The sequence below is a fragment of the Acomys minous genome, assembly GCF_964271855.1.
Source record: "Acomys minous genome assembly, chromosome: 12".
NCBI lineage: Eukaryota > Metazoa > Chordata > Mammalia > Rodentia > Muridae > Acomys > Acomys minous.
This window is the reverse complement of record NC_140493.1, coordinates 93,230,573-93,256,854: the sequence shown is the minus strand read 5'-3', so window position 1 is coordinate 93,256,854 and position 26,282 is coordinate 93,230,573. Positions and strand designations below refer to the sequence as shown.

Below are 26,282 nucleotides of genomic sequence, written 5' to 3'. Positions count from 1 at the left end.
CTATGCGAAGGGGAGTCCTAGAGAAGTGACACGCAGAAAGCATGAGGAAGCCAGGGACTGGAATGTGGGACAGAGCTGAGTGACACAGGGCAGCCGTCTCTGTGACCTCAGATCTCAAATACTTGTCTAGGAAAGTGAGAAGCCAGCTTCAGGTTTCTGAAAAGAGAATCTAAGAAACTGTAAGTTCATCGGCTTTCTATTGATTTACTTGTAGAGAAGAAAAAAAAATGGAGAATTCAAGTAGAAAAAAGTTTTGTTTTTGTTTTTGTTTTTGTTTTTTGTTTTTTTTTTTTAAAGCCAGGTATAGTGGCACAGGCCTGTAATCTTAGTGTGTGGGGAAAATGGAGGCAGGAGCCAGGCTCAGGTACCTAGTGAGTCCAAAGGCCAGGCTGGGACACGTGAGACCCTATCCCAAAAGACAAATGAGAAAAGAACAAAGAAAAAAAAAGGAGGAAAGAAAGAAAGAAAGAAAGAAAGAAAGAAAGAAAGAAAGAAGTGGGGGGCGTGCCACAGGCTCAGCTGGGTGGTGGTGGTGCAAGCCTTTAATCCCTGCATTTGGTATTAAACTCCTGTGGTGTCTAGAAAATAACGCTAAACTCTGCAAAAAGACCGACCTTGTTCTGATCCCTCAAATGCTGCGGTAATCATGGTTTTTGCATTAAAAAATGCCATGCCCTAAAAAAAAATGCTGTACCCCTGAGCTTCAGCACCAACAGGCTCTGAGGCGTGACCCTGCTCTTGGTTACCAGCTAATAGAATAATATATTCTTTATATATATTTAATATATAAAATAACTCTATATATTTATAAATGTATATATATATACTCTTTATACATTTATTTTTATTTTATGTCCATTGGTGTTTGCCTGTATAAGGATATCAGAAGCCCTCAAACTAGAGTTGCAGACAGATGTGTGTAGAGGAATGTTAATTCAGAACATGGGTGTTCTGGCAAAAGATCACATCCAAAGACCTTCTAGGTCTATGTGATCTGGCTGGCAAGAGATCATATCCAAAGATCTTGTAGGTCTATGTGATCCGGCTGGAATACAAACATGCCTTTAGCCCAGGAGACAGAGGCAAACAGACTTGAGTTCAAGGCCAGCCTGGTATAGAGCAAGCATTAAGAAAAGGAAAGCTTAGGTTCAGGCATGGTGGTACATGCCTTTAAGGTAAGCTTAGTTTGTAGAAGGAAGCACCCATGTTTTTTTGTTTTGTTTTGTTTTGTTTGGAGACAGGGTTTCTCTGTATAGCCTTGGCTGTCCTGGACTCAAACTCACTGTGATCTCCCTCCTGAGTGCTGGAATTAAAGGTGTGGGCCATAAAAAATAAAATAAAATAAAATAAAATAAAATAAAGGTGTGGGCCATAATGCCCGGCTTCTTCTTCTTCTTCTTCTTCTTCTTCTTCTTCTTCTTCTTCTTCTTCTTCTTCTTCTTCTTCTTCTTCCTTTTTTTTGGAAGCACCCATGTTTAAAAGTGATGTCTGTGGCAGAAAAGGTGACAAATCACAGATTTGACAGAATAGGATACGCCCGACTTTTATGAGAAGAGAGAGGAAAGGGAAGCTACTTAGGAGTCAGAGAAAGGAGGCAGTTTTACCAGGATAGTGAAAGAGAGCCGACTTTCAGAGAGAGAACTCAGGTGAAAATGGAACGAGTCAGAAAATGAGAAGAAGCCAGAAGATTGGAGCTGATTGCTGAGTTAGTCTGAGGCCAAGCAGAGCAAGTCCAGGCCAAGAGAGAAGCCAGATTAAATACATCAGCTGGAAGAAAAGTTTGAGTCAGAACAGCTGAGTTGAACCAGCCAGCTCAGAGCTCAGAAAGAGCAGAAAGTGTGTTTATTAAGTAGTAAGTCTCAGAAGCGGAGAACATTCTAAGCATAGGTTAGATTGTATAGAGGCTAGAAGCTTCCAGGCCTAGGCCTAGTTTAGCAGAAGGAGGCAATAAGCCTCCAGACAATAATTTAGCCTGGAGAATAAAAGTTACTTTTACAGGTGTGAGCTGCCATATGGTGCTGGGAATTGAACGTGGGTCCTCTAGAAGAACAGCCAATGCTTTTAACTACTGAGCCATCTCTTCAGCCCCAAGTTATATACTCTTAATTGGTTTTATTAGGGTGGTTTTCAATAACTATCACATGTGGATCATTTCATCAGATGTTCAAGATCCTCCTCAACAATTTCAGGAGTTTAAGGCTAGCCTGGATTAGATACCCAGTCTTGTAGTGTGTGTGTGTGTGTGTGTGTGTGTGTGTGTGTGTGTGTGTGTGTGTGTGAGCATCTTATGTTTTTCCTTTGCCAAATACCTACCATGTAGTATATATTCCTCCTTATAAATTTTTATTTATGAATGTGCCTGTGTGTATATATCACATGTGTGCAGGGGTCCTCAGAAGCCAGTTAAGGGCTTCTGATCCCAGGGAGCTGGAGTTACAGGTAGTTGTTGAATTAAAAAAAAGAAATAAAAGGAAAGAAAGGAAAAAGATCATGACTGTTCCCTGTAGGCATGAGGTTATTGTGTAATTCAAACGCTGATCTCTGTATCCCCCATATCTGGCTGCAATCCTTGTTCTGAGACTCTCCTGTCTCAGTGTTGTATGAACACTGCTCCCCAATTGTGCCCCGATATGCCAATAAAGCAGCTTACAGCCAATTGCTGAGCAGGGAAGAGACTAGGACTGGACTTCCTGCCAGCCAGGGGAGGAGGAGTTAGAAGATGAAGTAGGGGGTTGAGTCAGGGGCAGAGGCCCAGGAGATGTCAGGAGAGGAGCTGGAACAGGGAAGACACAAAGTGCAGGTGTTTCCGGGATGTGCTGGGAGGAAACCAGATTAGCTTAGAGGGTTAAGGATAGAGTTAATAATTGCTCAGTTCTTGTGCTGTGAGGCTTGTTAAAATACTATAATAGAGTCTCAATTATTTGTGTGTCAGCCAGGTTAAGAAAGAATCTGAGAAACAAACACAATTTTATTAAGAAAGAAAGAAAGAAAGAGGGAAAAAATGAGTGGTCCTAGGTATAGTTGGGAAGGCTTTTTTTTTTTTAATTTGTTTGTTTGTTTGTTTGTTGAGACAGGGTTTCTCTGTGTAACATAACAGCCCTGGCTGTCCTGGACTCGCTTTGTAGACCACGCTGTGTGTGTGTTTGCCTGCATGTATGTATATGTGCCGCATGCATGCTTGGTGCCCCAGGAGGCCAGATCAGGACACTGAAGCCTGTGGAATGGGAGTTACAGGTGGGTGTGAGCCGCCTCGTGGGTGCTGGGAATTGAACCTGGGTCCTCTGTGAGGGCAGCAGGAGCTCTTAACTGCTGAGTCATCCCTTCAGCCCTTTTCTTTGTTTGCTTGGTTTGTTTGTTTGTATTGGTTTTTGTTGTTTTTTGTTTCTTTGTTTTTTTTTTTAAGACAGGGTTTCTCTGTGTAGCCTTAGCTGTCCTGGACTGGCTTTGTAGAGCAGGCTGGCCTCAAACTCAAAGAGATCCTTCTGCCTCTGCCTCCCTGACTGCTGGGATTACAAGCATACATCACTGCTCCTGGCTGCCAGCCCTTTTCTTTTTGAATGCTTTTCTTCTCCTAACGTAAGTGGGGTAGTGGTGGTACACACCTTTTTTTTTGTTTTTCGTTTTGTTTTGTTTTGTTTTGAGACAGAGTCTCTCTGTATAACAGCTCTAGCTTTCCTGGACTCGCTTTGTAGACCAGGCTGGCCTTGAACTCACAGAGACCTACCTGCCTGCCTCTGCCTCCCGAGGGCTGGGATTAAAGTTGTGCGCCACCACGCCTGGCCTGCCTTTAATCCCAGCACTGGGGAGACAGAGGCAGGGGCATTTCTGAGTTTGAGATTAGCTTGGTCTACAGAGTTCCAGGACAGCCAGAGCTACATAGAGAATGCTGGGATTCTGTCCCCCTCTGTGACGTCATTGCCTACCTGCCACTAGGCATGGCCCTACCCAGGATTATAAAAGGACAAACCCACCTTTCTCTCTCTCTCTCTCTCTTTCTCTCTCTCTCTCTCTCTCTCTCTCTTGTTCTTCTCTTCCTCTCTTGCTGCCTCTCTCTCCCTATCTATCTCTCCATCTCTCTGTTTCTCTCTGGGGAGCCCCCTCTCACTTCCCTGCTCTCCTACGCTCATATAATAAAACTTCCCCATATCATGTCTGTTGCCTGGCATCTTAATTTTTAATCATTACAATGATCTTACATAAGAAATAATCCAATGTCCTCATTTTTTTAATTCTAGGAAAAGGGAAGAATGTTAGGATTCTGCCCCAGTCTGCCTATCTGCCTAGCAACCTATGATGTTACTACTTCTCTCTCTCTCTCTCTCTCTCTCTCTCTCTCTCTCTCTCTCTCTCTCTCTCATTTTTTGAGACAGAATTTCACTGTGTAGTCCTGGCTGTCCTGGAACTTGCTCTGTAGACCAAGCTAGCCTTGTGCTTACAGATCTCTGCCTCCTCGGTGCTGGAACTAATAGTGTGTACCACCGTGCCAGGCTGTGACAATTATTTCCGATTCACACTTTCTCTTAGTTATTTCAGTTTTATGTTTTAGCGTGTAAAACATCAGCTATTCTGGCTAATATGTCTGAACCATGTCAGGGTCATGGACAGTCCCGAAAGCGCTGCTAAGGCTGACGTAGCCGTAGTGAGGGCAGGAGCCTGAGGAGGCACCCGATGGCAATACCACAGCCATTTCACTGATCCTCAGGCCTCCGCTCCAGCGTGGCTCGGGGCTGCAGCAATGTGTCACCATGTTATCATTTGATTTTCTGTTGCTGTGATAAAACCAACCTCGGAAGCACAGGGTTTGTTTCAGCTTACAAGTTTACACCAGAGGTTGAGGGATGATTTCCAGTCAAGAACTGAAGCGGGAATCTGGAAGCCGGAACCGAAGCAGAAGCCACGGAGAAATGCTATGCATTGCCTTGTTCAGCTTCCTTTCTCACATAGCCACCTGCCCAGGGGGTGGCACCACCCACGGTGGCCTGAGCCCTCCCACATCAATCATTAGTCAAGAAAAAAAAATTGTCCCCCTAGGCCAAAAAATTGTCAGGGTTTCGAGCCAAAGGTCAGGTGCACGCTAGGTGAGCATCGTGGAAGAAATCTCAAGAGGAAGAGAGCGACAGCTGCAGAGTGCTAAGAGACAGGGGTGGTGGTTCACATCCGAAATGCCAGCTGCTTGGGAGACTGAGGCAAAGGGATTGTGACTTCAAGGCTGGTCAGGGCCATTTAGTGAGACCTCTGTGGAAGGAAGGAAGGAAGGAAGGAAGGAGGGAGGAAGGAAGGAAGGAAGGAAGAACAGGAGGGAGGGAGGGAAGGAAGAAAGGAAGGGAAGAAAGAAACCAAAACCTCTTGCCAAGTCTCGAGCTCCCAATGCCTGGGACAGCTAAAGATAAACAAGCAAACAGCAGCTTCAGAGTTTGTTTGCTTTTACTTCAAAAGCTTCCAATAATCTCCACAGGAGTATGACAAACCCAGATTTTCCTCTATACAGTGTCATCCGCAATACCCACAGTATGACATAAGTTCCTGAGAAGCTGAGCCACACTCAGGAGAGAAGGCCACCAGTGGAGACTAACCCTAGGATGAACCAATGCCGGAATTAGCTGGCAGGAGTGAAACTATTATAATTGTGCTCAAGGATATAGAAGGAAACATGTTCATAAAATGTAAAATAAGAAATCTCTGGGGAGGCAGAGACAGGTGGATCTCTGTGAATTCGAGGCCAGTCTGGTCTACAAAGAGAGTCCAGGACAGCCAAGGCTACACAGAGAAACCCTACCTCCAAAAACAAACAAATCAAGAAAGAAAGAAAAAAGAAAAGAGAAAATAAAAAAAGAAATCTTGATATAGGAAAAATGCCATAGTGAAACACAATATTTTGTACTCTTAACTTAAAAATCTGACCAGAAAAGATGGCACCCATCTTTATCTCCAGCACTTGGGAGGCAGAGGAAGGCAGATCTCTGTGAGTTCAAGGCCTGGTTGGTCTATACAACAAGTTCCAGGCCAGTCAAGGCCACATAGTGAGACCTCATCTCAAAACAGAACTAATTTAAAAGCTGGGCATGGTAGCTCATGCCTATGAACCTAGCATTTAAGAGGCACAGCCAAAAGGATCACCAAAAATTGGAGGCTAGCCTGAGCCTTTTGTTTTTAACAAAACCTCAGTCGTTTGATTGAGGTGAAAGCCTGCTAGCTCGGAGAGCCCGAGAAAGCTCTCAGCTGACCTTCCTCCTCAGCCTACATCCCCAGAGCAATGACCGTCTCCTATACTGTCTCAAACAAAACTTCTCAAATGGAATGTCCTTCCCTTCTACCTCCTGTGCGTCTCTCGCCATCCTCCTGACTTCCTCTATGTTTTTTTTCTAAATGAGCCTATGTTCACTTCCTGTCAACTGGTTGTTTGCTCTGCCTCTTGACCTATGGTTGGCTTTATTTAATCCCATTTACAATATTCAAGCCAAAAGCTCTTGGATTAAAGGTGTGTGCTAGGGCTGAGCCACACCACAACTAGAAACAGGTCTTTCCAATATATAACACAATCTCGGGGTTCACAGTGTGATCAAATATCCTGCAACATGTGTCCCTGATGCAAAAACGAACAAACTGGGATGGAGAGATGGCCCAGAGGTTAGGAGCACTGGCTGCTCTTCGGAAGGTCCTGAGTTCAATTCCCAGCAACCACATGGTGGCTCACAACCATCTATCATGAGATCTGGTGCCCTCTTCTGGCATATAGGCACACATTTGGGCAGAATACTGAATAAGTAACAAGTAAATAATTCTTTTTTTTTTTTTTTTTGGTTTTTTGAGACAAGGTTTCTCTGTGTAGCCTTGGCCATCCTGGACTCACTTTGTAGACCAGGCTGGCCTCGTGCTCACAGCGATCCGCCTGTCTCTGCCTCCCGAATGCTGGGATTAAAGGCATGTGCCACCACGCCCGGCAAGTAAATAATTCTTAACAGACAAACAACCAACAACTGTCCTTTCCCCAAACCTGTTAGGTAAGAGTGTTGCTGTCATGCCTGATGACCCTAGTTCAGTCCCTGGGACCCACACAGTGGGAGGAGAGGACAAACTCAGGCTGGCTGTCATCTGAGCTCTTTGGCACTCAGGCACAAGTGTGCCACTTCTCCACAGTAAACCTAGGAGTAAGTATAATTAAACATTTTTAAGAGATCATTCTCCATCCAGGAATAAAAACTATTTAAAAAAAAAAAAGCCTCCAAATAAGAATTGAAGCTTAGACTGGGTGGTGGTGGCGCACGCCTTTAATCCCAGCACTCGGGAGGCGGAGGCAGGTGGATTCCTGTGAGTTCGAGGCCAGCCTGGTCTACAAAGTGAGTCCAAGACGGCCAAGGCTACACAGAGAAACCCTGTCTCAAAAAACAAACAAACAAATAAACAGACTGTAGTGGTGTGTGTGTATGACCCCAGTATTCCCACTTGGAAGTTCAAGGTCATCCTCAGGGACATAGTGAGTTGGAGGCTAGCCTTGGCTATAAGAGATCCTATCTCAAAAAAGGAAAAAAAAAAAAGTCTAACATGTAAAACCAGGAACGATGATTCACACTTGTAACCCTAGCTTAGTACAATACTATAAATCTACAGTACACAGGCTAAGGTTGAGGCTAGCCTAGGCTACACAGTGAGACGTTGTGTCAAAGAATATTTCCAATACATTGTGGTGACTGATCTTCATTGTCAACTTGAGTAGATTTGGGGTCACCATGGAAACATGCTTTTGGGTGTGTCTGTGAGGGAGTTCCCAGAAAAGCTTAAGTGAAGTGGGAAGACCCATCCTGAATGTGAGCAGCCACATCCCATGGGCAGACGTCAAGGCTGAAGAGAAAGGAAAAAAGGCAGGCAGGCGGTGGTGGCGCTCGCCTTTAATCCCAGCACTCGAGAGGCAGGCTGATCTCCGTGAGTTCGAGGCCAGCCTGGTCTACAGAGTGAGTTCCAGGAAAGCCAGGGCTGCACAGAGAAACCATGTCTTGAAAAACCAAAAACCAACCCCCCCCTAAAAAAAAACCAAAAAAAAAAAAAAAAAAAGGGAGCGGAGTGATAGCATCCATCTCTCTCTGCTCCTGACAGCACAGTCATCCTGCCGCATCATCTGGCCATGTCATCAGGCCTGGGGGGGACTGTACATTCAAAGCCTTCTTTCCTTCCTTCCTTCTGTCTTTCAGTTGCTCTATTTCAGGCATTTTGTCCCAGCAATAAGAAAAGTGACTGTAATTGGAGCCCCAGCAGGAGAAAGAACAAAAAGCCTCCACACCTGCGATCCTAGCAGGAAGGTTTCAAGTCTAGGGCCAGTCTGGACTACACAATAAACTTCAGGCCAATCAGAGCTACATAGAGAGACTTGGTCTCATTTCTGGAAGACAGAAGGGGGAGGGGGGAGAGAACGGAAGCAGGAGGGGAAGAAAGGGAAAGGGGAAGTGAGAGGAAAGACTCAAGTGGGCAGGAAGAAAGATTCCGAGAAACACTTCACCGCAGGCAGAACAAATACAAAGAAAACCTGCGTAGGCACATCATAATTATCTGGAAACACACACACACACACACACACACTTTGCAAGACAGTGAAATCACATCCCTAGAGTGCTGAAAGAAAATAAGTGGTATTCTAACATTCTAGATCAGTGGAAAATATTCATGAATAAAATCAGGGCCTGGAGACGCAAGTTGGTGGCAAGTGAAAGGCCCTGGGTTTGAAAGCTGATGCTTCAGGAGGAGGTGAGGGGGGAAAGGGGGAGGGAGGGAGGGAAGAGGAGGAGAGAGGGGAGGGGAGAAAAGAAATGAAAACCAAGAGAGATTGTCACTGCTAGATCTGAACCCTGTGGCTTGTAAGGAAGCTTTTCAACAGAAGGGAAATAAATAGCACAAGATACAAACTTACATTTTCACAAATGAGCAAGCAACACCAAATATACATGTGGGTGGGTACTTTGAAAGGACTTTTCTTTCTTTCTTTCTTTCTTTCTTTCTTTCTTCCTTCCTTCCTTCCTTCCTTTCTTTCTTGTTTATATTATTTTATTTTATTTTGGTTTTTCGAGACAGGGTCTCTCTGTGTAGCCTTGGCTGTCCTGGACTCAATTTGTAGACCAGGCTGGCCTTGAACTCACAAAAATCCACCTGCCTATGCTCCTGCGTGCTGGGATTAAAGGTGTGCGCCACCACACCCAGCATCTGTTTAATTTTATGAGCATTGAAGTGAAGGTGTCAGACCCCCTGGAACTGGACTTACAGATGATTGTGAGCTGCCATGTGGGTGTTGGGAATTGAACCTGGGTCCTCTGGAAGAGCAGCCAGTGCTCTTAATCTCTGAGCCATCTATCTAGCCAAACATTTTTTCTTTTCTTTTTTTTCTCGTTTGGCTTTTTGAGACAGGGTTTCTCTGTGTAGCCTTGGCTGTCCTAGACTCACTTTGTAGACCAGGCTGGCCTCAAACTCACAGCGATCCACCTGCCTCTGCCTCTCAAGTGCTGGAATTACAGGTGTGTGCCACTGCACCTAGCTAACTTTTTTTTTTTAGTTAAAAAAAAATATAACCAGGCATGGCGGCACACGCCTTTAATCCCAGCACTAGGGAGGCAGAGGCAGGTGGATTGCTGTAAATTCGAGGCCAGCCTGGTCTACAATGTGAGTCCAGGACAGCCAAGATAACATAGAGAAACCCTGCCTCAAAAAACCAAAACCAAAACAAAACCAAAAAATGACTGTGGGGGTTAAAGCATTGTGTGGTATACACAGTGCACGTGATAATGTGATGACCTCTGCAAGAAGAATGGAGCTATAGCCCGGAATAGTGACAAACGCCTGTAATCCCAGCACTTAGGAGGCAGAAACAGGGGGATCTCCGTGTTTGGGGCCAGTCTGGTCTTCGTATTGAGTTCCAGGACATCCAGGGCTACATAAAGAGATCCTGTCTCAAAATCAAACAGGAAAAAGAAGCACCCCCCCCACACACACACACACAAGAATGGAATGGAGCTATAAAAATGTCAAGATTCTGGAGGCTTGGGGGGTATAGAGGGGGAGGGAGGGTGGCGCACACCTTTAATCCCAGCACTTGGGAGGCAGAGGCAGGCGGATCGCTGTGAGTTTGAGGCCAGCCTGGTCTACAAAGTGAGTTCAGGACAGCCAAGGCTAGCATAGAGAGACCCTGTCTTGAAAAACAAAAACAAACCAACAAAAATAAAATAAAATAAAATGTTGGCACTAAACTCAACCACATCAATTTCATAAATATATTATAAACGAGCTGGGCTATGGTGGTGTACACGTTTTATCCCAGCACTCTGGAGGCAGAGACAGGTGGATCTCTGTGAGTTCGGAGGCCAACCTAGTTTACAGAGTGAGTTCCAGGACAGCCAAAGCTACACAGAGAAACCTTGTCTCCAAAAACCAAAAACAGGATAGCAAATATAAATGAAGGAGATAATTCAGTTACGGGGCAGAGATGATCAGGAAAGATTAAAAAAAAAAACCCCAAACAAACAAATACAAACAGTGTATGTTGCAAGTGTTCCCAAACTGATCTATGGTGGTGGCTGCACATCTTGGGGAGGTTAAATTGTGCACTTGGAAGGAGTGAACTTTATTATGTAGAAAGTACACCTCAGTGTCTTTTGCACTGTGGGTGTGTGTCTTATGCACACACACACACACACACACACACACACACACACACATTTGGATTCATGAACACATGAGGCAGCTTGAAGGTCTCAGTTCTCTCCTTCCAACTGTGATTCCTGGGGCCTCGAGCCCTGACAGCGGTCATGGATTTTCTTGAAAGACATTTACAAATCTCTATTACTTTTTTTGGTTTGGTTTGGTTTGGTTTGGTTTTTTCGAGACAGAGTTTCTCTGTGTAGCCTTGGCTGTCCTGGAACTTGCTCTTTGGACCAGGCTGAGATCCACCTGCCTCTGCCTCCCGGAGTGCGGGGACTACAGGTGTGCATCATTGTGTCTGGCTTGATGGTTAATTTTTAAGCAACACGATAGTGGATGGATGGTGTAATCCACTGAACGATAGCTGGGTAAATAAATACTGATGATTGGGAGATCAGTGGTAGAGAGCTAATGAGTTGTAGAAGGAATGGCAGGGCTGGAAAATCATTATCTTGCAATGACTCTAGTCATACTTGAGTTGGGAAAAATATATAAATGGTTCAAGTGAAAGCAAGAGGGGCTACTTGAGGAGAAGGGGATCAGAAACAGAAAGGAAAGAGGTACAAGGGAGGACAAATTAAGCCCAGCACCCTGAAGGCTAATACAGAAGGACTGACTGTCCGTGAGTTCAAACCCAGCCCGGGGTACAAGAGTAAGGCCTTGTCTCAAAATAATAGTAATACTAATAATGTTATATGTTGAATAAAGATATCATAATTAAATCCATTATTTTATATGTATTTGAAAATTGCCATGTAGACAATATATTAATGCGTTAAAGCTGGCAACAAGAGCTAGAGAGATGGCTCAGCGGGCAAGAGCACTGACTGTTCTTCCAAAGGACCTGGGTTTAATACCCAGCACCCACATGGCAGCTCACACCTGTCTGTAACTACAAGATCTGACGTCCTCACACAGACATACATGCGGGCAAAACACCAATGCACATAAAGTAAAAATAAATAAATTATTTTTTAAAAAACTGGTGGGCTGGAGAGATGGCTCAGAGGTTAAGAGCACTGGCTGATTTTCCAAAGGTCCTGAGTTCAATTCCCAGCAACCACATGGTGGCTCACAACCATCTGTAATGAGATCTGGTGCCCTCTTCTAACGTGTGGACAGAATGCTATATAAATAATAAATTAAAAAAAAACTTTTGGGAAGAAAGAAACTGGTGACAAAAACTTAAAAGTAAGGCTGGATGTGGTGGCGCATGCCTTTAATCCCAGCACTCGGGAGGCAGAGGCAGGTGGATCTCTGTGAGTTCGAGGCCATCCTGGTCTACAAAGCGAGTCCAGGACAGCCAAGGCTACACAGAGAAACCCTGTCTCAAAAAAAAAAACAAAAAACAAAACAAAAAAACAAAAAAAAAAACCTTAAAAGTATACAAAAGAAGACACGTATAGTATGGAAATGCCATCCTATAAATGATTTGTTAATTAAAATTTAAAAAATAGAGTTATAGTAGAGAGAGGAAGCAAATACTACCTGTGTTATGGGAGTTTTGGTTACTCAGTTATGTGATGTAAACATGTTTTGTTTTAATCCCAGGTGTGGGATATGGGATTGTCCACAGCAGCAGACTGTTTGCCTCCTGGGGCTCTGAGAAGGGTGCGGTCTTTGCCAGCTGTGGTTAGTTTAATTCTGAGGACACTGGAGAGGGGATAAATGCCAGACGAGAGAGAGAGAGAGAGAGAGAGAGAGAGAGAGAGAGAGAGAGAGAGAGAGAGAGAGAGGGAGGGAGGGAGGGAGGGAGGGAGGGAGGGGGAGAGGGAGAGAGGGAAACAGAGAGACAGAGAGACAGAGACAGAGACAGAGACAGAGACAGAGACAGACAGACAGAGACAGAGACAGAGAGAGACTGAGAGACTGGCGGCTCAGAGAAGAATGCTGCTACTTCCCCCTGCTACTCCTGGTTGCTGTTGATGCAGCTGGAGATATCCTGAAATAAGGATTGAATTTGCCCCAAGGAACCCTAAACACCAGGAAGTAGCTAAAGAGAACTGTGCCCCTTCTCCCTCTAACCTCTCTCTCTCTCTCTCTCTCTCTCTCTCCCTCCCTCTCCCTCTCCCTCTCTCTCTCTTCTCCTCTCTCTTTAGTTTCGAGATAGGGTTTATTTTTTTAAAATATTTTATTAATTTATTCATATTACATCTCAATTGTTAGCCCATCCCTTGTATCCTCCCATTCCTCCCTCCTTCCTGCTTTCCTCCTACTCCCCTCCCCTATGACTGTGACTGAGGGGGACCTCCTCCCCCTGTATATGCTCATAGGGTATCAAGTCTCTTCTTGGTAACCTGCTATCCTTCCTCTGAGTGCCACCATGCCTCCCCATCAAGGGGACATGGTCAAAAATGGGGCACCAGAGTTCGTGTGAAAGTCAGTCCCCACTCTCCACTCAACAGTGGAGAATGTCCTATCCGTCGGCTAGATCTGGGTAGGGGTTTGAAGTTTACTGCACATATTGTCCTTGGCTGGTGCCATAGTTTGAGCAGGACCCCTGGACCCAGATCCGCGCGTCATAATGTTCTTCTTGTAGGTTTCTAGGATCCTCTGGATCCTTCTATTTCCCCATTCTCCCATGTTTCTCTCACCTAAAGTCCCAATAGGATGTCCTCCCCTCTGACCCACTTTCCTGGTATGGGAACACTTTTATGGGACATGCCCCTTGGGCTAGTGTCTTGATATAAGTGAGTATATACCATTTGAGTCTTTTTTGCTTCTGGGTTTCTTTATGTAACAGCTCACTGCAGGAGCTCCTACTAACTTTCTTTCTGTCCAACCACGTGTTGGGGTGTTGGAAGGGATTGGGGTGGAGAAGGGAGAAAGATATAAGAAACCAAAATGAAGGCTGAGTGTGGTGGCACACGCCTTTAATCCCAGCACTTGGGAGGCAGAGGCAGGGGGATCTCTATGGGTTCGAGGCCAGCCTGGTCTACAGAGTGAGTCCAGGACAGCCAAGGCTACACAGAGAAACCTTGTCTTGAAAAACAAAAACAAAACAAACAAACAAATATATATATATATATATGAAAAGAAACCAAAATGAAAATAGAGTTTAAAAGTGCACCAAGATACCTGGATTTACTTAAGTTAGTATGCAGAATGTGAACTACCTGGTGTCATTTGAGTCCCTGACATAGTATTTTAAAAAGTATGTAATGCGGCTGGAGAGATGGCTCAGAGGTTAAGAGCTCTGATTGCTCTTCCAGAGGTCATGAGTTCAATTCCCAGCAACCATATGGTGGCTCACAACCATCTATAATGTGATCTAATGCCCTTTTCAGCACTGTGTCCATAATAATAAATAAATATTTTTTAAACAGTATGTAACATGTAAATTATATTCTAGAGAAAACAGAAACCCTTGAAATAAATCTGTCAGGTCTGGGCTAGAGGCACCGCAAGCCTGTTGTTTCTCTACCCTCCCAGCTGCTGTCCAGGACCGGCCGACATCCTGCTGTGGCTGGCTGTGAGCTTGTAAAATCCTCTAATCTCCACTTGCTTACCAAGCACCCTAAGCTATCAGGGGCTACAAGTGGCCACGCATTGACCTTCCGCCTTCCCTGGTGACTGGAAATCACAGACAACTCGACTGCACGTACCATGGCTACTCATCCGCTACATGTCACGAGACCTCTCCCATCTCCACGAGGAGTAGTACCCACGGGGTTGGAGGGATGGCTCAGCAACACAGGACACTGACTGCTCTTCCAGAGGACCAGGACCCAAACGCCAGCATCTACACAGCAGCTAACAACTGTCTGCAACTCCAAGGTTTGATACTCACACAGACAAAACACCAATGCATGTAAAATAAAAGTTAGAAAGAAAAAAAGGAGTACCCACTTAGCCTAGTGAGTCTGAATTCTCCTCAGAGCCCCTGCTGCCATGCTAGCTTTCCAAAAGACCAATTTCTTATCCAAAAGGGCAATTTGTCTCAGTGGCCCTCTTGATTCCTAGCCTGTGATCTTACATAATCTAAATCTCATTACAAGATATAGCAAATCAACTAAAATTAGCATGCGTTCTACAAGAGAACTATTCTGGGATGGCTCAATAGATTAAAATGCTTACTGTGAGCCCGGCATGGTGGTGCACAACTTTGACACCAGTGTAAGCCAATAGAAAGTCTTTATTAGCATGTTCTGCCTGGGTTAAAGAAAAAGGATGCTCTATTAGAGTTAAGGTCACTACATCCTGCTATGTTCTTTACTCCCAGAGAGCTGGAAAGCCCCCCAAGAGCTCCTCTACCCTAAATCTCAGCCAATCATCTTAAAATGCTTTGTCTAGCCACTTGGATACATGGTGCTCAGAACAAAATCAATTCTTCTTATGTTTAGCTAATGGAAATGATGCAGTGCTGCCCTCTCCTTTGCTTCCCACCTGCTTATTTGGTTGTTACAGTTTATCATATAAAAAGCCTGCCTTAGAGGCAGACCGATGTCACGGTCTAATTCCCAAATTCAGACAGTGGCCCTGACCGGCTAGTTCTTGTTCAGCATTCAAATAAACTTCCATCAATCTGAGTCCGGTGTCCGAGTGGTCAGTGTGTGGCTGTTCGTAAGTCCTAGCAGTCTGGGGGCCTTTTATAATCAAAGGCTGCTCTAAAATGAACAAACAAAGAGGCTGGAGAGATGGCCCAGTGGTTAAGAGTTCTCTTTGCTCTTGCTGAGGACCTGGGTTCAGTTCTCAGCACCTACGAAGGGCTCACAACCACCCTTAAGTCCAGTTTTAGGGGAGTCAATGCCCTCTTCTGACTTCCTTGGGAACTGGGCGTGCACATGGTATACAAACAAAAATGCAAGCAAAACCATTCATCTACACAAAATAAAATAAATCTTAAAATGAAAGTAAGCCAGGCGTGGTGGCACACTCCTTTAATCCCAGCACTTGGGAGGCAGAGGCAGGCGGATCGCTGTGAGTTCGAGGCCAGCCTGGTCTACAAAGTGAGTCTAGGACAGCCAAGGCTACACAGAGAAACCCTGTCTCAAAAACAAAATAAAACAAACAAACAAAAAAAAAAAAAAAAGAAAAGAAAAGAAAAGAAAAAGACATTAAAAACACTTGACAGTTTAATGCAAAATGTGATTCTGAACTGGATCTGTACCAGAAAAAGACTTACAGCTGTCATTACCTGACTGTGGATGGGATATTGTCATGGATCAGATAGTGTCATATCTGTGCTGAATTTCCTCATTTTAACGGTTGTACTGTGGTCATGTAGGAGGCTGAGATCTTGTCATTAGGAAATAGCGCTGTAGTATTTGGGGTAAAGAACATGATGCTATCATGTATCTACAAGTCTTTTGTGGTGTGCACACACTGATATAAAAGGTGGGTGACATAGAGATCGGGGGACAGAGAATGATAAAGCAGTTGTGGTAACAGCTACATGGGACACCTGCTTTTTGGGGGTGAAAAGCACATTTTGTTTTCTTGTAACTTTTCTGTAAGCTCTCATCTATTTTATAATAAACTGTTTGCAAGGGTAGGAGGAATGGTACCAGTACTTGGGTGTCTCGGGCAGGAGGATCCAGAATTTGGGGCCAGCCTGGATGGTGGGGGGTGGAGGGGGGGAAGATTTAGGCTTTTAATGAATATATTAGAAAAGAATAAAGCCTAAAAATTCATGAGCTAGCCGGGTGTGATAGCACATGCCTGTAATTCCAGCACTTGGAGCAGAGGCAGGCAGATCGCTGCGAGTTCAAGGCCAGCCTGGTTTACAAAGGGAGTTTAGGACAGCCAAGGCTACACAGAGAAACCCTGTCTCGAAACAACAACAACAAAAACAAAAAACAAAAAAGAGTGGATTCCTGAGTAGCTCTTGGTGTCTGCTGCTAACTTGTCAGTGGAGCTTTTCAGGTCCAAGCCCTCTTTTTTTCTGGTCTGGAGAGATGGCTCAGAGGTTAAGAGCACTGACTACTCTTCCAAAGGTCATGAGTTTGATTCCAAGCAACCACATGGTGGCTCACAGCCATCTATGATGAGATCTAGTGCCCTCTTTTGGTGTGCAGGCAGAATGTTGTATACATAATAAGTAAATAAGTCTTTTTAAAAATGTATTATTAATGCCAGGTATGCTGGTCCATGCCTATAATCCTAGCACTCAGAGAGGTGGAGTTCAAGCCTGGGCCACTTAGCCTCATATGTAAGACTGGTGAGATGGCTCAGCAGGCAAAGGTGCTGGCTGAGCAAGTCCAGGGACCTGAGTTCAATTCCTGGAACACAGTAAAGATGGAAGGAGAGTATTAACTCCACAAAGTTGTCCTCTGACCTCCACAGGAGTAAGGTAACAGACACACACTAATAACTAAGAAAAACCTTCCAGCTGGATGTGGTGGCTCACGCCTTTAATCCCAGCACTCTGAGAGGCAAAGGCAGGAAGATCTTCCTGAGTTTGAGGCCAGCCTGGTCTACAAAGGAGTCCAGGACAGCCAAGGCTACACAGAGAAACCCTGTCTTGAAAAACCAAAATCCAACCAACCAAACAAAAAAACCAAGGAAAACAACAACAACAAAAGAAAAGAAAAGAAAAAGAAAGAAAAGAAAAATTTCCCTGGCAGTGGTGACGTATACATTTAATCCCAGCATTCTGGATCTGGCAAGTAAATCTCTGTGAGTTCAAGGCCAGCCTGGTGTACAGAGTGAGTTTCAGGACAGTCAAAGCTACACAAAAAACTCTTATCTTAAAAAACAAAATGGATTCCCAGCACTCAGAGGGGTAGTGCACGCCTCTAATCCCAGCACTCAGGAGGCAGAGGCTGGTGGATCTCTGTGAGTTCGAGGCCAGCCTAGTCTACAAAGTGAATCCAGGATGGCCAACGCTACAGAGAAACCCTGTCTCGAAAAACAAGCAAACAAACAAACAACAACAACAACAAGACAGTTTACAAAGTAGGGGAAGATTGTGCAGCACACAGAGCCAAGACACGGCTTGTTTCCGGTGTGGGATACCGGATTTGTTTTTTAACAGCAAGGAACATGGCTACTTTTACGAGGACAGTAAAGGACATGCTGAAGGTTTCTTGGGGATCCTAGTCATATTACGGTATTTTTAAAAGAACAGGTGATAAAAACACGCGGGTGATCTGGCTGCCATATAGGTCACATCCCAGGGGTCCTCTGGACTGATCTGGCTGGCTAGGAGAGCGTCCCCTTCCTCAACGCCCCACGTGCTTTCCTCCAAAAGTATGATTGGGTGGGAAAGACCTTCCTTCCGGGATCGAGGAAGACAGTTCTTATGTCCAAGGTCTAGGAGTAGCTGCTGTCGGCCGTTAAGGACTCCAAGCACGCTGTCAGCATACTTTTCCAACAGACCATAGGATCGTCAAGCTTCCAAACTTGCAGACAAAGGCGCTGCAAGCAACCTGCTTTTCTGAAAAAAATACCCCACAAAACAGGTGATGGTTTCTCTCTCCGTCTCCCCTAAGATGCAGCTGCGCCCCAGAACTTTACCCAGCGTTTGGCTACAATTGGAGGGGTTAGGAGAAGAGGCACAGAGAGGAGACCCAGGTAGGGCAGCGTCGCCTTTGCCCCAAGCTGTGACAGACACACTCATTGTTGCACCAGAGCGCCCCCTGGTGGGAAAATTTAGAGCTGACCTGGAAGCTAGTCTGTCCCTCCAACAGAGTCGCAGCGGAGACTCGCTCTGCTCTTGAGTAGGGACTTTGGTCACCATGAGGCTGCGGTTTCCACTCTCCCGGAAGCAGAAGAGGAGCCAGTGGGACTCAGTCTCCCTTGACTCCCTTGATTGCCTGGTGACCCCTGAGTACAGCGTTCTCCGGGTAAGGTATTTTAAACCATGTGCTTATGACATGTAGGACTGAAGATACATCTTATTTAGTGGGGTGCTGGCCTAGCCTGCACCAACGGATCCCCTGCAGAGCGTTAACACGATGGGGTGGTGCACACTGTAACTCCTATGCTGAAGAAGAAGAGGCAAGAGACTCAGGAATTTAAAGCCGTCCCAGACTTCACAAGAGAATTTAAGACCAGACTCTGTCCCAAAAGCAAGCAAACAAAACCTAACGATTTGCAAATGTTCGGTAGAGTTTTTTAAGGCAGGAGTTGGACTCCCAACTCTTCCTCTCCTGCCCTCCCTCCCGTTCTCTCTCTTTCTTCCTTCCGTAGACCTGAGCTTTAGTCATCACCTGCGCTGCTGCAGCCCACCGATAAGCTGCTCACTCTGAGGGTCTGAGAAGCTGGGCTGTCAAAACACCGCTGTCAGGGAGCGGCTGGTAGAGTTCACACCGCGGAATCTTGTTGCTAAGCGATATGAGAGGGTTCAAGGAATGATATGCCCAATGGCAGAAGAGTACATAGAGCAGCTTGGAGGACCTCCCACTTCCAAATCTGTGACAATTTGAGCATCAGATTGACGATGCTGTTGGTCATGACGCAGGCCTGTAACCGGTAAAGAGGATGAAGGGTTCAAGTCTAGCCCGGCACGGTGGTCCACGCCTTTAATCCTAGCACTCGGGAGCGGGGATCTCGGGGCAGCCTGGGCTACAAAGTGAGTGAGTTCAAGGCCAGCCAAGTCCAGGGCAGCCAAGGCTACACAAAGAAAACCTATCTTAATAAATAAATAAATAAATAAATAAATAAATAAATAAATAAATAAATAAAATAAAAAGATGCATTTCCTGCTGGAAATCTGCCTAGCAGATGGCATCCTTGACCCTTAAGTGACCAAGGTTAACTGCTGTAGTAATGGGCAAATCACATTTTTTTTTGTCCACCTGATAAGATACAAAGGAACATAGCTTGCCTCTTTGTGCCATTCCTGCTATGACAATCCCCTCTGCCTAATCTCGTGGAAACATGGACAAGGCTTTCAGAATAAGTGTCCTGTAGCCTTCAAAAGGTCTAAGTTATCAAAGTCAAGGGCAGAATGAGAAACCCTTTCCCCAGTCGAAGGGAGCGCTTTAAAGAGACAGGTACCCATATAGGTCTGGTTCTCGAGCACTTACTTAGCATCCATAAGTCTGGGGTTGATTATAAACTAAATGTGTATGCCGGGCGTGGTGGCGCACACCTTTAATCCCAGCACTCAGGAGGCAGAGGCGGGCAGATCGATGTGAGTTCGAGGCCAGCCTGGTCTACAAAGTGAGTCCAGGACAGCCAAGGCTAACACAGCGAGACCCTGTCTCGAAAAAACAAAAAAAACCCCAAATGTGTAGTTTATACCTGAGCTTCCAGCATTGAGGAAGCGGAGGCGGGTGGATCTCTGTGAGTTTGAGGCCAGCCTGGTCTAAACAGCTAGTTCTAGGCCAGCCAGGGCTACAAAGCGAGATCCTGACTCAAAAAAGGTTTTCCTAGAAATGTAAACATTTTTAAAATGAAAACTTTTAGCCTAGATATGGTGGAACTATCTATAATCTCAGCACTTAGGGGGAGGATCAAGAGGTCAAGGTTGGGGGCTGGAGAGATGGCTCAGCAGTTAAGAGCACTGGCTGCTCTTCCAAAGGTCCTGAGTTCAATTCCCAGCAACCACATGGTGGCTCACAACCGTCTATAATGTGATCTGATGTCCTCTTCTATTGTGCATGAAAAACAGAGCGCTCATATAAATTTAAAAATAAATAATAAAGAAAGAAAGAAATAGCTCAAGGTCATCCTCAGAGTCATACTGAATTTGAGGCTAGCCTGAGCTACATGAGACTTGTCTCCAAAACAGACTTTTGTTTAAGATAGTCTCTTTCTTTTACTTGGGAGATCTTTTTTGGAGGGGGATGTTTCAAGACAGGGTCTCTCTGTGTTGGCCTTGGCTGTCCTGGACTCACTTAGTAAACCAGGCTGGCCTTGAACTCACAGTGATCTGCCTGCCTCTGCGTCCCAAGTGCTGGGATTAAAGGCGTGTGCCACCATGCCCGGCTATTCTGGAGATCTTAAACACTGACTATCTATTATATATTTGTTTATGCTGAATGGCATCCATTTTTTCTTTGTTGTTCCCCCCTCTCTCTCCCTCTCTCTCTCCCTCTCTCTCTCCCTCTCTCCCTCTCTCTCCCTCTCTCTCTCCTTCTGTGTGTCTGTGTGTGTGTCTGTGGCCAGCCTGGAATTCACCATGCAACCCAGGCTGGCCACAGACTTGTAGTGCCTCCTGCCTCAGCCTCCTGAGAGCTGGCACCACAAACATGAGTTGTGGGCCTTTGTCTGTAGGTGGAGGAGATACCCTCACCACGTAAGCTTCTTCGTGCTCCAAAATAGACGGCTGTTCCCCCTGCTGGCAACAGTCCACAAGACCCTAAAATGTGTCAAAGGCTAGTTCCTTGCAGAGAGGCTTTCAAAGCAAACCTCACAGACTTTAGGCAGAGTCAAAAGCTGGCTCTTTGAAGAAACGCATATCAAAGCTGCCCTGGAGACAAGGCCCGGGAGAGGTCCTGGGTACTTACGCCTTCTGCAATTCAGATATTCTTGGTTAAAAAACCCAGAGATCTGGGGTGGGAAGTAGGGCGCTCCCATTTCTCCCTCTGTAGCTCCCTGTCTTTGTCTTTCTTTTATCATTAAGCTTAGTGAATTAAAATCTATTTCTTAGACTCTCGACTGTCTTTATTTTAACCAAGTGCATTCTGTTATCTGGCCTTTTTATAAATCCTATGTCCCCCTCCACCCCCAGCTGAAAGTGACACTGGACTCCCAGCATCTCAATCCAGACTAAGTGCTTGGCCATCCTGTGCTCCTTCAAGTTAGGGATCTGACCCAGAAAGCTCCCTCCCTGCCAAAGAGGCCTTCTGCATAACCGGTTCCCGGGACAGAGACTTCCTCAGCCAGCTACATTAAGGCTGAGGAAAACTCCGCGTCCAGCGCCCAGGCTGAAGAAACCTCTTGGACTAGATTCTCAGCCCAGCCTCCTGGAGAAAGGAACCCACAATGAGTTGCCATATCTAACTTGAAACTTTTGCCAAGTGGTGGTGGCACACACCTTTAATCCCTACACTGGGGAGGCAGAGGCAGCCTGAGTTTGAGTTCGAGACCAGCCTGGTCTACATAGTGAGTTTCAGGACAGCCAGAGTTACATAGAGAGATCCTGTCTGGAAAACCCAAACCAAATAAAAACCAAACCAAACCAACCAACCAACCAACCAACCAACCAACAAACCCCGCCCTTTTTGCTTTTTCTGTATTTATTTTCTTAAAGAAACTATTAGGCAGGGCTGGAGAGATGGCTCAGCAGTTAAGAGCACCATCTGCTCTTCCAGAGGTCCTGAGTTCAATTGCCAGCCACCACAGGGTGCCTCACAACCATCTATAATGTGATCCGATGCCCTCTTCTGGCCTACAGGCACACATGCAGGCAGAACACTGTGTAATAAATAAATAAATCTAAAAGAAAAAAGAAAAAAAGAAAGAAACTATTAGGCACTCCAAGGATAAAGGTCCTGGTTCTGTCGGGTACCTTTCTGGTTGTCAAATGGACACTCTCAGTCACTTATAAGCGCTACAAGGTTTGGTGCATGATTATCTGCATAGCTCAGTGGCCTATTTCAAATTCAGCCCAAGGGGAAACAAACCATTATATTTTGGGAGTCACATAGGGAATCCAGGCCCAGAGTCTGAGCTGATTGCCCTTCCACGCTAGTCGGACGGAGCCCCTGGGACTCAGGAATCTGTGTCTTCAGGGAAACATGAGTCACTCCGCCAATGTGCAGCTGGACTCTCCCGAGCAGAGCACAATGGGGATGTGGAAATTGGAGGCAGCGGGCAGGGATCTATATAGCCCGGGCAGAGTTCACACTCTTCCTGTTGTTACATTGTGAAATGGAAACACTGTTTCCTGGGAAAAGGGCCAAATTCCAGGGAAGACACCAGTTGCTGAAAAGAGCACAGCTGCTCAATGCTTCTGTGTTTGCAGAGAACAGCTTGTTTTCCACGTTTGGGTTTGGTTCCAAACATACAGAAAAGGGGGTGGGGTGGGGTGGGGTGGGGCTCAGCTCACCTATAGCAAAAATGCATCAGGAACTGTCTTGACTTGAAACCGTGCGGGTTGCTTGCCACAAGAGCGTATCAATTGTTCCGACATGTTCTTCAAAGATAAGAACAGACTTTGGGGGGGGGAAAAAAAAAAGAACATACTTCGGGCTGGAGAGATGGCTCAGAGGTTAAGAGCACTGTCTCCTCTTCCAGAGGTCCTGAGTTCAATTCCCAGCAACCCACATGATGGCTCATAACCATCTACAGTGAGATCTGGTGCCCCCTTCTGGTGGGTCGGTGTACATGCAGGCAGATACTGTCTACATAACAAATAAATCATAAAAAAGAGAACATATTACATCCTTGTAACATCCTTAGTTACTGTTACTATTATTTTGATTTTTAAAAATTATGTGTATGTGTATTTTGTCTGCATGTATGTCTGTGCACCAATATGTCCTGGGTGCCTGAGAAAGCCAGGGGAGGTGATGGATCTCTTACGGAATTGTAGACAATTGTTGTTCTTTCTTTCTTTCTTTCTTTCTTTTCTTTTCTTCTTTTTTTTTTTTTTATTTTGGTTTTTCGAGACAGGGTTTCTCTGTGTAGCCTTGCCTGTCCTGGACTTCCTTTGTAGACCAGGATGGCTTCGAACTCACAGCAATCCGCCTGCCTCTGCCTCCCGAGTGCCCGAGTGCTGGAATTAAAGGCGTGCGCCACCACGCCCGGCTTTTTTTTTTTTTTTTGAGACAAGGATCTCTTTGTAGCCCTGGCCATCTTGAACGTGCTTTGTAGACCAGGCTGGCCTCAAAGTCACAGAGATCCGCCTGCCTCTGCCTCCCAAGAGCTGGAATTAAAGGCCTGCGCCACCACGCCTGGCACCCTGCCTCCTTTTAATAGAGGAAATTTGTGCTACATATTAATGGCATAAATATAAATAGTTCACTTATTTATCACAGAAAGATTAAATCTAACCTCAACCTGGGGAACATTTTCAAGAGTAACTCTGTACAACTGAGAAATAGTAAAGCTTAATTTTATGTTGTTGTTTGAAGCCAGTCCTCATGTAGCCTAGACTGGCCTCAACCTTGCTGTGTAGCTGAGAATAGCCTTTGACTCCTGGTCCTCCTGTCCTCCACACCTGGAGTGCTGGCATAGCAGGTGTGCATCTTCAACACACCTGGTTTCTGTGGTGCTGGGGCTGAGCTGAGTTTTATGTATGCCAGGCCAGTATCCTACTGAGCTACAATCCCAAAGCTGAATTACTTAGGAATATTGTTTGGTGGAGCAGGAGATGTGAGTTGTAGTAGAGCATATTTTTTTTTTTTTTTTTTTTTTGGTTTTTTCAAGACAGGGTTTCTCTGTGTAGTCTTGGCTGTCCTAGACTCGCTTTGTAGTCCAGGCTGGCCTTGAACTCACAGCGATCCGCCTGCCTCTGCCTCCCGAGTGCTGGGATTAAAGGCGTGCGCCACCACGCCCGGCAATAGAGCATATTTTTGAGGCCAGTTTGCCTTACTCTTGTTTTGTTTTGTTTGTTTTTTTAGACAGGGTTTCTCTGTGTAGCCTTGGCTGCCCGGGACTTGCTTTGTAGACCAGGCTGGCTTCGAACTCACAGGGATCCACCTGCTTCTGCCTCCGGAGTGCTGGGATTACAGGCGTGCGCCACCACTGCTCCGCTGTGGCTGTGTTCCATGTTCTTGCAGAGGACCTGTGTTTAGTTCTTCCCTCCCCCTCAGACAGGGTTTCTCTGTGTAGCCTTGGCTGTCCTGAACTTGCTTTGTAGACCAGGCTGGCCTCGAACTCATAGCAATCTGCCTGTCTCTGCCTCCCAAGTGCTGGGATTAAAGGCGTGCGTCACCACGCCCGGCCTGTTTTTAGTTCTAAGCAACCGCACCAAGTGTCTGATAAACACCTGAGCTCCAGCTCCAGGGGATCTGACACCTTCTGGCCTCTGTGGACACATACATGCACACACACATAAAAATATTTGAAAAATCCTCCTTCCTTGACTCCCAAGTATTGATATTATAGGTATGTACCACCATCCACAGCATCAAAGAGATCCTGGTCTAACAGGAGAGAAAAAACATATACACAGAAGGAAGCAGTGGCAGATGACAACGACGCCAAAGGAGATGATGGCTGTGGCTTGTCTTTGGACTAGATCTGTCAGGGGAACTGGACTAGCAGAAGGTTAATGCCAAAACAGAAGACCGTACTATCAGTCACTACTATGTATTTAAGGCTAGGTGCCAGGCAAAACCCAGCAGCAAAGCATCTCGACCCCACGGTCTCCAGCCAGATGCAGCCACCTCCTCCTCTGAGAGGAACTGACAACCAAGGCAACGCCTTAGGAAGATTAGCCAGCGGTGCTGTGCCCGCAGGGTGAATTGGAGAGGAGAGGTTAAAGAGACAGGGGCTAGAGAGGCCTGGGAGCCCTCTGCCACTCTCCAGAACCGGCTTCATGGTAAGGAAACCCTGAGAGCGAGGACTGCTCTTGCAGAGGACCCACAGTCAGTTCCCGGCACCCACGCTGGGTGGCTCGCGACCACCTGTAACTCTAGCTCCAGGAAACTCCGGGCCCTTTTCTTTTCTGATTTTTTTTTTAAAAAATATTTATTTATTTATTACATATATAGTATTTTGCCTGCATGTACTCCTGCCCTCCTGAAGGGGGCACCAGATCTCATTGTAGATGGTTGTGGTCACATTATGGTTGCTGGGAACTGAACTCAGGACCTTTGGAAGAACATACAGTGCTCTTAACCTATGAGCCATCTTTCCAGCCTCTCTTTTCTGATTTTTTTTTTTTTAAAAAAAAGATTTTATTTGTTTTTATTGTATGTGTGTGGTTGTTTTGTCTACATGCATGTCTATGTATCACATGCTTGCCTAGGACCTGGGGCGGCCAGAAGGCGTTGGATCCTCCAGAATAGGAGTTACAGATGGTTGCGAGCTACCCTGTGGATGCTGGGAATCAAACCTGCGTCCTTGTGCAGGAGCAGCCTCTCCTCTCAGCCTCTCAACAGCCAGCCGAGCCAGCTCTCCAGGGCCTCTTTGGGCCTCTGTAGGTATCTGCTCTCATGTACATGTACCCCACACAGACACACAGGCTTACGTGTAATTTAAAATAAAGCAGTAAGACACTGAAGAGATGGCTCAGTTAAAAACACTTGCTACAGCCGGGTGTGGTGGCGCACGCCTTTAATCCCAGCACTTGGGAGGCAGAAGCAGGTGGATCTCTGTGGGTTCAAGGCCAGCCTGGTCTACAAAGTGAGTCCAGGACAGCCAAGGCTACACAGAGAATCCCTGTCTCGAAGAAAAACAAACAAAACAAAACAAAACAAAAGGTGAGCATGGTGGTGGCACACTCCTTTAATGCTAGCATTTGGGAGGCAGAGGTAGGTGGATCTCTGTGAGTTCAAGGCCAGTCTAGTCTACGCAGCAAGTCTCAAGGAGGCCAGGGCTACTTGGCGAGACCCTGCATTGAGAGAAAAAAATAAGTTATTGATTGATTCATTGATTGGAGTTCTGGGGACGTGACCCAAGACAAAGCCTTACAGGAGTCCCAGCCCAATCTAATTTGTTGTTTATTTTTTCCTTTGTTTATCTGAGACAGGGTCTCACGTAGCCAGATGGCCTCAAACTCATGTAACTGAGGATAGCCTTGAACTCCTGATTCTCTTGCCTCT

The 26,282-nt window shown here is 45.8% G+C and overlaps 1 long non-coding RNA gene across 1 annotated transcript; it reads left to right on the top strand.

Moving 5' to 3' along the window:
* Nucleotides 1-80: 80 nt before the first annotated feature.
* On the top strand, nucleotides 81-15,197 carry LOC311578855. The gene is made up of 3 exons (XR_014772976.1): nucleotides 81-179; nucleotides 7,002-7,148; nucleotides 14,110-15,197. It is a non-coding gene; the product is annotated as an uncharacterized lncRNA (long non-coding RNA).
* Nucleotides 15,198-26,282: the final 11,085 nt, after the last annotated feature.